Source organism: Lineus longissimus, chromosome 9 (genome assembly GCF_910592395.1).
Source record: "Lineus longissimus chromosome 9, tnLinLong1.2, whole genome shotgun sequence".
Classification (NCBI taxonomy): domain Eukaryota; kingdom Metazoa; phylum Nemertea; class Pilidiophora; order Heteronemertea; family Lineidae; genus Lineus; species Lineus longissimus.
The window spans coordinates 8735255-8751197 of record NC_088316.1 but is presented as its reverse complement, the minus strand read 5'-3'; the positions used below and the strand labels follow the sequence as shown (position 1 = coordinate 8751197).

The window sequence follows — 15943 nt, the reverse complement described above, 5'->3', positions numbered from 1 at the left end:
TTTGTTCAACTAAAATTGTATGTGTTTTATACAAGGCGACAGCACGTAACAATAACATACAAAAAAACTACCAATAACTAAATTTTGCCCCAACTCAAGGCAGATCATGAAGTCCCATACTAGATAAAATTATTTGTGAATTACGTGTAATTACTATGAAAATAACTTTGATGAGCAGAGCTACTGCTATACTTTTTAGTAACTTGTATACAAAATGTCAAATTACTGGCAGGCTAAAATCCACTAATTACATTAATTATTATTATTATTATTATAGTTCTTTATTCGTACTAACAAGTACAATCAAAAGCTGCAAGTGCAGATACAAAGTGATGTGCTACAACAAAAGAGAACAGAAAAAGACAAAATTGTCTTTACACCTTGATATTCACCCTACCCCACACACAGATCAGCCAAGATAAACTCAATCTCTTCCTTCTCCAGAATTTCAAAGTTCCTTTCTTCCTTCATAATGACCAAGTCTCTTATAACACCCGCATTATCCTTGACTGACTGATCTACATTTTCAAGTCGTCTTACATCTACATAACATACGTCATCTCTACAACAGTTCGCTTTCTCACATAGTATTGCAATGTTTTTTAATACCGTAGATCTACTACCCTCGAGTGCCAACTGGCCACATCTCCTAACAAGCTCGTTTTCGCTATTTAGAACCGAGTACATGAATTTAACGAAGCGTGCGTACAGCTGTATGTCAAATGGTGTATCAACACAGATCAGAGGAAGCAGGTTCCTGTGGGTCATATATGGCAAATTAAAAAATTTTCGGACACATTTCCGCCACGCTACAACCCTTTTTCTAGTTTCCTAGGAGTGAAGTCCAATAAGACACAGCCATACAGGGCCATTGCAAATGATTTGAATAGCTTGTATTTGATATGAGAGAAACAATGACCAAACACAGATATTAAATTGTGACTACGAGAGTAAATCATAGCCACAGAACTATCTAAATTTCTCTCTAATGAATCAGTACCAATGAAGTGTCCCAAGATGAATCGCATTTTCGCTAACAACGATATTCTGCCCAGACCATTGCATTGGAAGGTGGTCGCGCAGTACACCATCTGCACTAAAGTATAGAAGCTGGCTCTTTTCAGGGTTAAAGATCACATTATAATCAATCGAAAAATCGCTACATACACACAGTAGTTTCCGTAACCCGTACCTAGTCGGCGCTAGGATGACAATGTCATCTGCGTGTGCTAAAACACCCATTAACATCGAACCAATGTAACACCCAAAACCGACACTTTTAAGTCTCTCTAACAGCTCATCAATGTAAATGCAAAAAAGTATAGGGGAGAGAACTCCGCCCTGTTTCACACCATTTCTCACTCCAAATGTGGCACTCTTTTTTCTATTCCATGACACGCTGACGTTTTGTTCCGTGTATAACACCGCCAGAAATCTCGCAACTAGAGGGCAGCACCCTTTTTTTAACAAAAGTTTGAAAAGTTTGATATAGTTCACCCTGTCGAATGCCTTGGATGCATCAAGTAGCATAGTATACACCCCAGACCCTCTGTTTCTGTAATACTGTATTGTTTCGTTCAATACGTAGGTACATTGAGTAGTGGACATTTTCTTTTTGAAACCAAACTGCATGCTACTGGATGAGAACACGTCTTTGTATTTTACAAGCAGAATATTATCTAGTACCTTTCCTAAAATGCTGCTCAGAGCAATCCCTCTGTAGTTGTCTGAGTTACACAGTGATTTACGTTTATCTTTTGGAATTGGCAATATCGTGGACTCTTTCATACGCAAAGGTACATAAGCATGAACAATCATTGCGCTGAAAAGTATGGCCAGTTTCTCCTTAAGTGAATCATTACTGTTGATAAAATGGTCCGTATAAAGAGAATGATCACCCTCATGCTTCCCTTTATTCAGAAGCAGGATTGCATTCTTCACTTCGTTCGTAGTTACAACGTGATTTCCACATTTATCCCCGTGTTCAGGGGACCCAATCCTAGCATTTATATCCTCCATCAGTGCCCTCATTTTATTCTCTTCATACGAGACCGAGGAATACAGTCTCTCATACTTTTCAGCAAAAACATTCGCTATCTCGGTCTTATCGACCTTGTCATCCACCATTTTGGCACAAGAAATGATTTACCCTTCATATTACTAATTACTAATTACTAATTACTTTTCAGTAACTTGAAAAATCACAAAAAAGTTCATAACTAAGCTAAACTCAGTTAACCTTTGGTTACAACTTGTATGAATACAGTAGAAGCTCCCTATCAAGGACACCATCAGGTTATGCAGGACCTGGCTGTACTTAATTTAGAGATGACTTTATTACAAACAGAGGTTATTTTGATTGGATAGGAGGAAGTTAGGACTGCTGATTGAGTGGTCTTAAACTTGAGAGGTGTCCCTACAGAGTGTCCTGAATTAGGAGGTTCCACTGTAGCCAAGCCTAGGTTGTTATGTCCAATGTTTTTTAGTCCCTGCTTGTACTCTTCATTAGCATAGGATTCACTCAGTAGTAGTCTATCTCTGAATGTTTTCACTCACATATCAGCATGATGATCAAGCGTAACATCTCGAAACTGGACTCCACTTGAGTAACTGACTGCTTCCCTGATCAGGCTAACTTCTCAAACAAGCGCCTGAAGGATTTCGTTCTATTTCTTGAGTACTTCAATATACTGCTCTTGTGAATTAACAGCTGACTCCAGGACATCAGTCTTTGTCTTCTTATTGGATGATTGTCTTAAAGTTGACGGGGCTTTTTCAAACTCCGGAGGTGTCATGCATGCAGGTGAGGAGGGGGTAGCCGTAGAACTGCGACTACTGAATGCAAAAGAACCAAAGTTGGGTACCGGTGGTACTTCGACAGGTCCATCTTTTTCCACCAAATCTACTAGTGATGGGCAGGGACTGATGGATCATTTGTTTCCATTTTTGAAAAGGTGTACTGGCCTCACAGCACCAGCAGTTGGTGTGATAATAACGTCTGGACAGGCTGCTCCTCCTTTCAGAAAACACAAATCATAATACGACTGGAAGCATTCAAAAAGTTCCTCTGAATTCCTCAACTGCAAATCTGCAAATCTGGTCATAATTCATCAGTACCAGCCCCTAACAGCATGTTCTCCTTCATAACAACACGGAATTCCTTGGCAAGATTTTTGACCATGTTCTCTACGACAGTTCCTGCTACATTGAAAAGAGCCCCTGCATCATTAAAAAAGTCAGTAAGTGTCTGATACCTCTTCGCAAGCTTGAACTTGTGATGGTTTTCCCTGAGATAAGTCAAAGCCTCGAGCATCTTCTGTATATTCCACCGAAATCTCCTTTTGCCCTTATCCATCTTGAATTACAAGTACAGCTCAACAAGACAGCATGCATTACAATGTGATGCATGCAACTGTAATACTGTCAGAAGCATGCATAGATTCCTAGATTCAGGATTCATGGAATCTGCTCTAGTGTAGGGGAATCCCCATTGGTTACTCGAGGGTTATCTTAAAGTTACATCAGGGTTAACCTAGGGTATATTCAGAGTTTACTCAGAGTTTACCTCAACCTTGGGTAAAGAGTTCAGGTTAACTCTTAGTAAATTTAACTTAAACTCAACCCAAATAAACTCAGGACTTGACCTCACCCATTGTTTTGAATTTCCATTTCCTGTGGAAATGTCATTTTATTAGTTCATACCTACCCAGGTCAGACTTTTGCATGTGTACTCCATTCGGACACACCCGAGGAAGAAATAATCTATTTATAATAGAAATCTCTTAGCTAGTTCGCTTAGCTACACCTAGGCGGCGCCCCTATACAGCCTCTGCCTCGTGAGAGCTGCCATTCACTAGTACTTATTACTCGAGCGCACCGAGTAAGTCCCGTTGCTGTGGGGACAGGCAGGGCGGGTAGTCTGACCTGGGTAGGTATGAACTAATAAAATGACATTTCCACAGGAAATGGAAATTTTATGTCGTTCATACTCTACCCAGGTCAGACTTTTCCATCGAATACCAACAACCAAAGAAAGGAGGGTAAACGGTGACTTACCATGTAGTGAAGTGAACTGTCTCCAAGCTGCGCAGCAGAACCCAACGGGTGAGACCAGGGAACCCAGAGAAAGAATGCTTGGGGGAGACCCGGGCTAGAGGTCAACAGGCCCTTTGACAACAAAGGGAAGCGTAACTGGGAAAACCCATCCCCTCCTAGACGGGGACAAAACCACCTCAACACGGTATAAGCTCAGCACATATCGTCAAGAGATACAATTGCGGAAAAAAATTCTTTTTTTTTTTTTTACAAGAAGGAGAGCACGCCCCAGAATAACCTGGAGCGGCCTCACTGATTAACTCTCAAAAGTCCTAGGTGGCTGAACCCTAGGACAGCTGGACGGGGTGAACGCGCAGGCCCGAAGACCCGGCGACAGTATATAGAACCCCCCCCCCCCCGCTTAAAAGGGAGGGAGGACAAGACAACCAGCAGGAGAGAAAATCGACGAGTGGTCTAGGCAGGGAAACACCTAGACCACGTGCTGAGCGGCGACAATTGGACCAAGAGACAGCATACCGTCTGTTAACTTGGAACAATCGCGCATATAATACTGGGAGAATGTATAGTGAGAACTCCACGTAGCCGCATCTAAAACCTCGTTCAGCGCCACTCCCTTATACTCGGCCCACGAAGTAGAAATGGCCCGAATCTCGTGGGCCGTAATGGCGCTTAGGCGACGAAGCTCTGGAGAAACGAGTGTCATAGAATAGGCCATCCGGATGGTGGCCACCAACCATCTGGCGACTGTGGCTGTAGCTATCTCCCTAGTAAACCCCTCTCTATAAGACAAAAAGAGGCGCTTCCTGCCTAGGCGAACAGCAGGCTCCTTAGTCTTATAAGAATAGAACTTCAATGCCCTAACAGGACAGAGAGTTCTGTCCAGGAGGTCTCTAGAGACCGTAGCCGATAAAGAGGGGATAAAAACCGGGCGCCAGGAGGTGTGCGGCGCCTGGTTTTTAGCCAGAAAGCCTGGGACGCATTCTAGGACCGCGCCCCTCTCAGTGAAAGCCAATTTATCAAAGGCTAAAGCATGGAGCTCAGACTGCCGCTGTGCCGTGGCCAAAGCCACCAGGAAAATGGTCTTAAAGGTCAGATCTTTAAAATCTGACTGATGCATGGAGTCAAATGGAAATTTCATGAGAGCCCTTAAGACCACCGAGAGGTCCCACTTGGGAGAGAGCTGAATGGAGCGAGGATGCTCCAAAGACATATTGCGAAGCAACGATGAAACAGCGTCATCCCAAGACGGTTGCCACGATTCAGTCAGCTTTAAGGTGACCGAAACGGCGGAGCGATAACCTTTCACTCCCTGAACCGAAAACTTCCGGACCGAGAATAGAAAATTCAAGAAGTCGAGGAAGTTGGGAAGGGAAGGAGCGACCGGAGAAACTCCGTGTTCCGACACCAGTCTCGAAAGACAGCCCACTTGCTATCGTATGAATCAAGGGTAGACTGTCTCTGAGGTTGGGCGGCTTTACGGATAACGTCTTCCGAAAAGCCTCTCTCTCGGAGGAAATACCCGACAGCCTCCAGGCGTGAAGCCTGTAAAAAGAAGGGTCTTGATGATAGACCCGGCCGATCGGGTGATAAAGCAGACGGTCCCACGCCGGCAGGCGGCGGGGGTGATCCGTCAGCAGCTCCAGCAGAACCGGGAACCAGGCCTGGTTCGGCCAGCACGGTGCTATTAGACAAAGTCTGACCCGTGAACTGGCCACCTTGTCGAGTACCGGTAGCAACAGAGGGGTTGGCGAGTATGCATAAGCATTGAGGCCGTCCCAGGAGGACGACAGGCTGTCCACTCCCAAGGCCTCCCCGTCCGGGAGGGGTGAATAGTACAGGGGGAACCTCTTGTTCAACCGAGTCGCAAACAAGTCCACGACCGGAGCATCCAACAGGGCCCCCAGGCGAGAGACCACCTCGCGATGGAGGGTCCACTCTGTCTGGACCAGACGGTCCGACCTGGAAAGGGCGTCGGCCAAGATATTTCTCTTGCCGGGGATGTGACGGGGAGGAGCTGGATATCCAAGCGGCGACAAAGCTGCAGGAGCTCCCAAGTGAGACGGCACAATGTGTCGGATCTCGTCCCCCCCCCCTGTCTCCGAATATAAGCGACCACCGTCGAATTGTCGGAGAAAAGAGAAACCCTGTGACCCCTCAGATGATACGGGAAGGCCCTCACGGCCAGGATGACAGCCTGCATCTCGAGGATATTGATCGAGAGACGCGCATCCCCCTCTGACCACGTGCCCTTGGTGGTCAGGTCCCCTTCGTTCAAATGGGCGCCTCAACCATAAAGGGAGGCGTCCGTGAACAGGGACATCTGGGGCGACGGAGAGCTGAGCTGCACTCCGCGGAGGAGCTCTGTCTCCGAACCCCAAAAACTCCACACCTCCCTCAGGAGAGACCCCGGGATAAATATCCGCTGGTCGAGGGAGTCCGTGAATGGACGCCAACTCGACAGCAGGAGGAGCTGTAGTGGGCGCATATACAGGCGGCCGAAAGGAACCTGGTCTGCTGCCGAATTGAGCAGCCCCAGCAGCGACAGAAACTGTCGGGCTGTGGCGCTGTCCTGACGGCGAAAAATCCCGACCAAGGACCGAATCTTGCGAATTCGGTCCAGAGGGGGGAACATCAGGCCCTCTCGTGTGCGAAATCGCACCCCCACGAAGACATAATCCTGAGCTGCGTCCAGCTCGGATTTGTCCCAATTTAACAACCACCCTGCCTGTCCAGTTGTGACGAGCAGAAACTTTGCCTGCTTTCCCAGACGGCAATGAGCCTGGTGCCGTAGCAGCCAGTCGTCGAGATAGCAATGGAGCTTTAAGCCCATGGCGTGAAAAGGCGCGGCAATCGCCTTGACGACTGTTGTTAAAATCAGCGGAGCAGAAGCCAGGCCGAAAGGAAGGGCCTGAAACTGATAAACCTTTCCTTCGAAGAAAAAACGAAGGAAGGGCTGAAACTCTAGATGGACCGGGACGTGTAAATACGCGTCCTGAAGTTCCAGAGAGATAGCCCAATCGTTGGGCTGCATCGCGACCGCTACTGACCTGGTTGTCTCCATCTTGAAGCTGGGGACCCGGAGGAACTGATTCAAGGTGGACAGTTCGATGACCAGTCTCCACTTCCGCGACTTCTTGGGGACCAAGAAGACGTGGCTGTAAAAGCCCGGGGAGGAATGGTTGTCCTCCAGCCTCACTGCCTGCTTCTTGAGAAGAGACAGGACCTCCGATCGAAGGGCAAGCGCCCTGACGGGGTCTACTGGCGGGGACAGCGGGGTGGGAGTCGACGTCATAGGGGGGGACGGGAAAAGTCCAATCGGACACCGTGTCGGAGCATATCCGGCACGGGGGAGTCTTTTTGACACCACCGGTCCCAAAAGTCTGCGAAGTGTCGCAGTCTGCCACCAACGACGCCAACTGTGGGGGCGCCACCTGGAGGCGCAGGAGGAAGGACTAAAGAGTCACTTGCGCTTGCCCCCGCGACCCTTCTCTTGTAAGGGACGCTTGGGCTGCCCGCCGCCCCCGCCCCTGCCTGAGGAGCGGTGGCGCTTATTGGAGCGGCGAGAGGGAGCCGCAGCTTCTGTCTGCCCTGTGGGACGAAAGGAGGAGGAGCCACGCGAGGACGAGGGCCTACGACGAGCCGACGAACCTCGGGGGCGTCGAGACCCACCTGTTGTCCCCTGCCCGCGGCCTGTGAATAGGAACGCGGACGGGGGCGATCAGACTGTGCCTGAGCACCCATGGTGTCAGGCAGGGAGTCATGAAACAAGAAAGGGCCGCTCAATGGAGCGGTCCTTAATGCCCCCCGCAGACACTGGGACCTGACCGTGCTCAACCCCCCCGATGAGCAAGTCCCGGCGTTTTAGCACGCCGTTAGCCGCCTGCTAAGCAGACAGATCACTGGCATGCTGCAGGGACTGCTGGAGGGACATCGCGAGAATACGCTGTTCCTCCGAGGCAACCGCGGCTAAAGACCTGGTAAGGGCACACAGAGTCAGGACAGCGTAAGATAACACCGCCTGGGTCTCCTTAGCCAGGGCCTCGTCATTCTTCGCATCCTTTAAGGCCGAAGAAGAGAGGACTTTAGGGGGTACTAAGCCCGAAAGTTGGATGTCGTCCTTGAGGGGCGACAGTGAAACCGGGTCGGTTCCCGACGGTGAGACCCGATAATAATCGGGTCAATAGGACAGGCTTGGAGGGGAAGCGGTCGTGAATCGCTTCCCAGCCTGAGTCCAGGCACCCGGCCCCGTAGACGGGAGCGTAAAGACAAGGGCGCGCTGATGTCCCCCGCAAGAAGGTGCTGTGTCCCTGAGAGCTTTATCCAACCATGTGGAGGCTCTAATCAGGGCCGGAGACGCGGGCAATTCCTGGAAAGCCCGGTCAGGGACCGCATCCGACTCCTGCTCGGAGGCGTCGCCGAACAAGTCGAATGGCACCTTACCGAGGGCGGGGTTGACTGTCGGGAGAGGACATGTGTCTTGCGGCACAAATTGCCGAACAAGAGCGCGCAAGTCGCGCATACCCGCGACAATGGCGGAGTCCTCACCCCCAGAGGGGGGTCAGCCTCAGAGGCCGAAAAAGACTGAGTCGCTAAAGTCAGTCCATTGGCTGATGACTCAAATCAAAAGCCACCGGCCTCTCGGCCGGGCGAGCCGAGGACCTGTCATGGAGGTTGGAAGCCTCCAAGCGGTCCGTCAGGCTCCTAAGCAACTGCCGTTGCTCCTCCGTGAGAGAGGAAGCAAGAGGCAGAGGCTCAGAGCTCAAATTGGACTCCCGTGGGGCAGACACGGGAGGGGGGGGGCATGCCTGATCGGCAGCCACACCCGTCAACCCCGACATACCCGACAGAGCAGGGTGGGGTCAGACCGGGGAAATAGACGGTCTGACGGCACCCATAACGGGGGGGGGGGGCACCAGGGCCCCTCGTCCGTGAATAGTGGTCGTTCACCGACCCCCTGCCCACACCGGGCAGGACACCTCCGGGTGCGGTGAACGGCGGCAAAGACGGGAAGGTGAAAACTGGTCTTGCCCCGCCAGGGGGCGTCCGAAGAGACGCGTGACTCACAGAGTGAGGGTTGGACGGACGAGCCCGCCCCAAAGCGAAGGGGTGGCGGATCCCCGGAGTGGCCGTGGACTCAACCGTGGTGCTGGCAGAGCCAGCTGCCGCCGGCAAGGGCAGCGGCCGCAACCCCGTCGCAAACCCCGGAGGGGGACGGGGGAACACACCTGAAACAACAGGCGGCTCACCGGGGGCGACGCTGCTCACCAACCCATGACAGGTGGGGGCGTCAGCGGGGGGATCGGGACGTAAAACGTCCAGAGTCCCACCCGGAGCCCTGCCCCCTGGAAAGGGGACAGGGCTAGCCCTGGGGAGTGTCCCTGAATCAGGGTCACCAACACTCAAACCCAAGGCCTCCCCAGGGGGCACACCCCCAAAAGAGGGGTGCCCGGCCTGGGGGGAGGGGTCGGGAGGGGTCGAAACCCGTTGACCTCGCCGCTTAGCGGGGGTCCGTGAGGAGGGCGAGGGAGAGGGAGTCAAAGACCCCCTTCCCTTTGAGGGCCGTGCCCCTCTCCTCACCTTCTTCATCTTCCATCCGGCGGTGCCGGGAGAAGAGGAAGGCATCCCGGGGGCGGAAGGGTCCGGCCCAATGGGGGCGGAACTACCCGCACCCCGACACGGGGAAGAACCGGGCCGGGGACAATGAATCCCCGATACATCCGTAAACGGACCTCGAAAACCCGCCCTGAAGGGCAGGAGGTCCAGAACAAAGGGTGGAACACCCAAAGAAGAAAGAAAGGACGGCAATAACGATGTCATCACGCCGAAATTTCTAACAGAAAAACCACAAAAGTATAAAAACGAACGGTCACGTGACCAACAGCCCGGGAAAACAGAGAAAAAATTTCTTGGGAGACGGCAGAAAAAGCACGCTCCAAAAGGAGAAATCGAGGGAGGATGGTAAAAGAACGATCTCACCCGTCTCCTAGAGATAATAAGCGTCCCGAAGGTGTCCCGGGGTGTCCTTCTCGAACGTGGAATCGACCAAAATTTGGCAAAAACAACGTAGAAAAATCTCGGAACAATGTGCAACAGTGTGCCGAGGAAGAAGTACTGGTGAAGGGCGGCTCTCATGAGGCAGATGCTGTATAGGGGCGCCGCCTAGGTGTAGCTAAGCGAACTAGCTAAGAAATTTCTATTATAAATAGATTATTTCTTCCTGGGTGTGTCCGAATGGAGTACACATGAGAAAGTCTGACCTGGGTAGAGTATGAACGACATAAAATACTTTGTACATTTTTGGGGATTCTTTTTCCCGTCCTTTTGTATTACGTCACTTCGTTTGATACGTCATCACGTTGCCGTCTTTGATGTTATTTACGTTATGTATTTTGGTTGGGTTAACATCATTTTTGAGAATCATTCGCAGACGTCAGTCCTGTTTACATTATAACATGAAAATTGCACTCTTAGGTATGATTACTTTCCTTTCGATTTCTCTTTGATTCGTTTGTAACATTCATTCGCAATACCGTATGTGTTTCATTGCCTCATGTTTTTATATTTGTTTTTGCAGAACGTGTTTTATAATAAATTATCAATCAAGAACGTTAAAGAACCTTTTTCTGTTAATTGTCATCAGATCTAAACCACCCATTGTCACAGGACTGTTCAAGTGTAGTGAAGTAAATTATTTCAATGCCATTATCTGACTGAACAACTGGGCGAGATGTTATAATGGAAATACCAGTAGCACATGCAGAAACTGAATATACTGTGAAACGAGGGGTCTATGACTGCCCCTGTCCGTGGATTAGAAACTGAATATACCTTTGGCACATAAAAATTGAAATGGACCTTCCTCCAGCCATCTTCAATACATGACAAAGAAATTACATAAAGTAAGGGGAGGATCTTCGTTACAGTGGAAACGAAAATCAAGATGGCTTCTTGGCTGGTCATCTTGGATAGTGATGGTACCCATTATCGAAAGGAACCTTCATTTAACCACTGGCAATTCCCAGAATGAAAATCATTGCATTCCATGAAAGTGATCTCCTTTTAATGCCCAGAAACAGATTTCAAGATGGCTGCAATCTAGGATAGTTTATGGCACCCATTAATGAAAGGAACCTACGTCTAACCATTGGCAATTCCCACATTGAAAATCAATGCATTCCATGAGAGCTTTCTCCTTTAAATGCCCAGAAACAGATTTCAAGATAGCTGCCCTGGTGGCCACCTTAGATAGTTGATGGTGCCCATTATCGAAAGGAACTTCATCTAACCATTGGCAATTCCCATATCAAAAATCATTGCATTCCATGAAAGTATTCTCCTTTAAATGCCTGGAAACGGACTCCAAGGCATATTGTATAAAAGATATCGCCCATAATCAAAAGGAACCTTCCGCTTACCATTGGCAATTCCCACAGTGAAAATCATTCCATTCAGTGAAAGCATTCTCCAGTCATGGCACACAAATGGAAAAGTTTACAGATGGACAACGACAGACATAGTGTCGACATATTGCCCCCTCGAAGATGGGGGAATAAAAACTAATAACCTCAAACCAATCACAAGAATCTAATCTAGACATCTCACCTGGTGTGTTGAGCAGATGATCAACTTATATCAACCATTGATTTCAAATGATTTTATTCCTTCTAATTTAATTTATCATCGCTTCACACGGAACAAAATAGCTGATGTCTACAGGCAGCTTCGGGTGCCCTGGACATAACTGCGCAACTATGATGTTGCTCGGGATTCCGCGGGAATGCATCAAAACCACTAAATTCAAACACTGTTGGCAATGTGTCAACTTACACACATGCCCACCCAATTCCGCCAACTGGTCACAAAAATCGAAACTAGAATTGTCAGTTGAGTCTTGCCAGACTCTGGAGTCTCCGGCTTAGTTTGGTTCAGATAGGTTGCCTGGGGCTTACTCTAAGGGTTGGGCATGTTGTTCATGGATGAGGGGAGCGGTGAATGAGTGGGGCAGGGCCAGGGGTAGATATGGTGTTGGGTGTAGAGTGTAGTTCCAGATGAATGAAGATTGGGGACTGAACAGTGGTGGGGAATAAAGAAATGAAATGGCCAAGGGCCATTGTGCTCACCGTATAGATATTTGGTGGTTAAGAATTCATCCTAGTTAAGAAACATAGTACATGTATAGTACATACGTCAAACAAAAGTCGGAATAACATGGGATGTATCATTGCTTGGAGTACCTACCATAATGAAATGGCCAAGGGCCATTGTACTCACTGTGCAGATATTTGGTGATTAGGAATTCATCCTGTTTAAGAAACATGCTACATGTATAGTATACAGGTCAAACCAAAGTCGGTATGACATGTGATGTATCATTGCTTCGAGTGCCTACCATAGAAATATCATCGACAAGTCACTAATAAGCGAGATGTTGCAATTTCTACCTTTTTTAGTTTTTGCCTCCTTTACATAAATAACGTAGAGAGTCATGCATACCAGAGAAATATCATCGACAAGTCACTAATAAGCGAGATGTTGCAATTTCTACCTTTTTTAGTTTTTGCCTCCTTTACATAAATAACGTAGGGAGTCATGCATACCAAATTTCAAGTTCAAAGATTTTACAGTTAAGAAACGTGCCAAACGGCCAATATACACCATTTGACCAATGTGACCTTGAAAATAAGGTCAAATCAAAAACCCACAAGATATGTGATGTATCCTCCCTTGGTTTACCTACCATAAAAATGTCATCGAAAACGAGTCACTCATAAAAGATATCACACTTTTTAGGTTGAGTATCCTGGCCCCCTGGTGGCCTAGTGAATGAGTTATACACTTACTGACAAGTATTACTACAACTTTCATGTTAAATTTCAACTGTTTAGGAATTTTAAGGCACATTTTGGGAGGAACAGATGGAAAATATATCAAAATGCTGGAGTGCTAAAGTGTTCAGGGTTGACCATGATTATGAACCATGAATTGAATGAAGAAATCAATTGATATTCAATATCACGTTTGTTTCTTAATGGTATTTATGTAAGCGGCGCTCAAGGTTTGTTGCTGGTCAAGGTTTGTTGATTTTCACATGCATTGCCCAGTGTATTTTCATACGCAACGTCACCCTGGAGACCACACTATACGTATCAGCACAATTGTCAGGGGCATAAAAAAATGGGTAGAAAAAGCGTAATTTGCAAGGCTTTAGCTGCCAAAATCTCAGTAAAACAACACTACCATCATCGCCCTCAGTGACCCTGTTGAGGAGGTGAAATAAAGATAACGTCAGGTTCCAGGATTTTCTGCACTGTGTGCAGAACCAACAGGAGATTTTTACATACTCTAAAACCTTGTTTTTATGGGTACACATCCAATATTCCAGTCGATGGAATAGATCACGCCCCCCAAATCACACTATAAAAGGGCTACTAAGATATATTCAAAGGCATGGCCAATGGGCCTACCACCGAGGCAGAATGACATCTGGCCGACTTCAGTATGGTCAATTTCAAGGTGTCCGCAGCCGATTACGACAATCGTTTCGACTGATAGGTTTTGTCACCAATTGCGCAAGAGTGGCAGACAGATATCATGTCTTCTTTCCTATATGTCCTCAAGGTCATCATAGGCCTGTATAAGCGGGTATCTAGTTTCAGTTGCTCACTTTGCCAATTGTGAAGATGGATGGTCAAGAGTCATTGCGAAAACGCCGGAGAAGTTATACAGTTAGAGAGAAAATAGCCTACTTGCAGGACCTTGAGGCTGCGCTGTTGGACGGAACCGTCAACAACATGCGGGAATTTGCAGAACACTGTGGAATCTCAGTCCGAAAACAATGCAGAAATGGAATTTGGAAGAACTAGAAGAAAAAGCTGGTGAAGGAAAAGGCAAAGTCTGACACGTAAAAGAGGGGAACGTTGGTATTTGGCCTGATGTTGAAGAGAGACTAATCGTCTGGTTTAGAGGGGTCAGAGAAAAAAGGCTGCCTGTCGCCGTCGAAGACGTCCAAGAGAAAGCTATGTCAATTTTCGAAGACAGGTGGCACGCGTTACCCGCTGACGATAGACAAGATTTCATCCGGACTCAACCAGTCATGCACGAATTCCACGCTTCGAACGGCTGGGTGGCGAACTTTATGGACCGGAAGAAAATTTCATTCCGGAAAGCTAACAAAGATACGACCACCCTCCCAGCTGATGCCGCCAATCGTGCGCAAGTGTTCAGAGACAACGTCACGGACACGATCGACCGATTTGAAATTCCGATGAGACTTCTCTTTAACATGGATCAAACGTTTGCCTTGTTTGAGCTACGACCAACGTACACATGCAGCATAAAGGGAGCAAAGTCCGTGGACATCCGCACCTCAAGGTCCAACACCAAACTTGGATGTACAGTTACTCTTGCAATCACTGCAACCGGCGGAAAAGTGGCGGCTCACGTGACTTTCCCAAATAAAGGATTCGTCAGGCAGCTTGCAGCCTTGGCGGACCAAGAGCTACCAGAAAACGTGGTCATAACTTCATCAGCAACAGGTTGGATGAAGGAGGAGACAGCAGAACACTGGTTTGAACACGCCTTCCAACCGTATCTAACCGCAGAAGAGGCTGAACAGTTTTTGTTACTGGTAGATCGGTACCGGGTTCATCGAACGGAAAATTTCGGTGTGCAAACTATGAACCTTGGGGGAATCCTCGATTTCATTCCCGCCAGTTGTACATCACTTGTCCAACCCCTGGACCTGACTGTCATGAGATCCCTCAAGAACCATATGCGCAAGAGGTGGAAAGCATGGAAAAAGGATAGAGAGGGCCGATGCGAACCAATTCAGCTGATGGATGTTGTCACCATTGTAAGTGAGGCTTGGGCTGCTGTTGATGGGGCCGTGATTGAAAAAGGTTTTGAGATGGCATTGCGACCGGTCCCTATTGAAGCTGGGCCATTCCCCAACCTTGAGGAGGATGAGGAAGAGGAGGAACCGGGTCTGGAATTCGTACAGGTTGAAAGGGACGAAATTAATATGGACTGAACTCTTATCATTTGGACGTTGAGCATTATGACATGTAAAACTTAAAGAGTCCGTTTACGATTTGGGGGTAACTACTGCAGGAGTCCTTAATTATTGTTTCAGAATTGTTCTCGTAATCTATGGATAAATAGTGGAAACAGCAATCTTAATTGTGATAAGTAAGTATTCAAGTAGAATAAATGACTATGAAAGGAGAATCTTGTTTACTTGATTTTTCGACAATTACCCTATCCAAAACCTGTGGAACTCTGGAGTAATTCTTATGTTCGGAACTGGCACCGTAAGCCTAGCATTCGCTAACGTTAACACAGGTTTCCATGTGCATTTTTAGTGTAAAAGGTGGTGTTAACGCTAGGGATTGTGTTATCGGAGCCAGTTCTTAACCTCTCGTGAAAGCACTCTTACATGACAAGTCCATACTACAAGCGCTTACGGTAACGTTAGTCTTAGGATTTCCTAAAACTCGCATTTATCCCAGATCTCGCCCCAAACCTTCCAATCCCAATAAATCAATCCACCGATTAATTTTTGGAGCCACCCGGTATAAAACCGCGGGTTGCAATAGGCCTTCTCACCCAATGGGATCAATTTCAAATCAAGACTACATGTCGATTTCATGACCTGATAAGCGACTGAGCGAAGTTCCTTCAGACATTCATCGAGAACCCGACCTTAGCCAATCATGGTAAGGTCCCATTGTAAAGACACCATGCATGTGAAATGAGTGGGCCGGTCATGCAAGATTTTAATGAGGTGGACACTTGTACCCATAAAAACAAGGTTTTAGAGTATATCTAACCCAATACAGTTGGTCACTATTCAATGGAAGAGGCAATCCTCCAACTATGACTGATACCC

At 47.8% G+C, this 15943-nt stretch overlaps 1 protein-coding gene across 5 annotated transcripts in view; it reads right to left on the bottom strand.

Moving 5' to 3' along the window:
- Window positions 1-15943, bottom strand: part of LOC135493846 (centriole and centriolar satellite protein OFD1-like) — a 462799-nt gene that overhangs the window by 204875 nt on the left and 241981 nt on the right. The gene's annotated exons all lie outside the window — the stretch shown is intronic.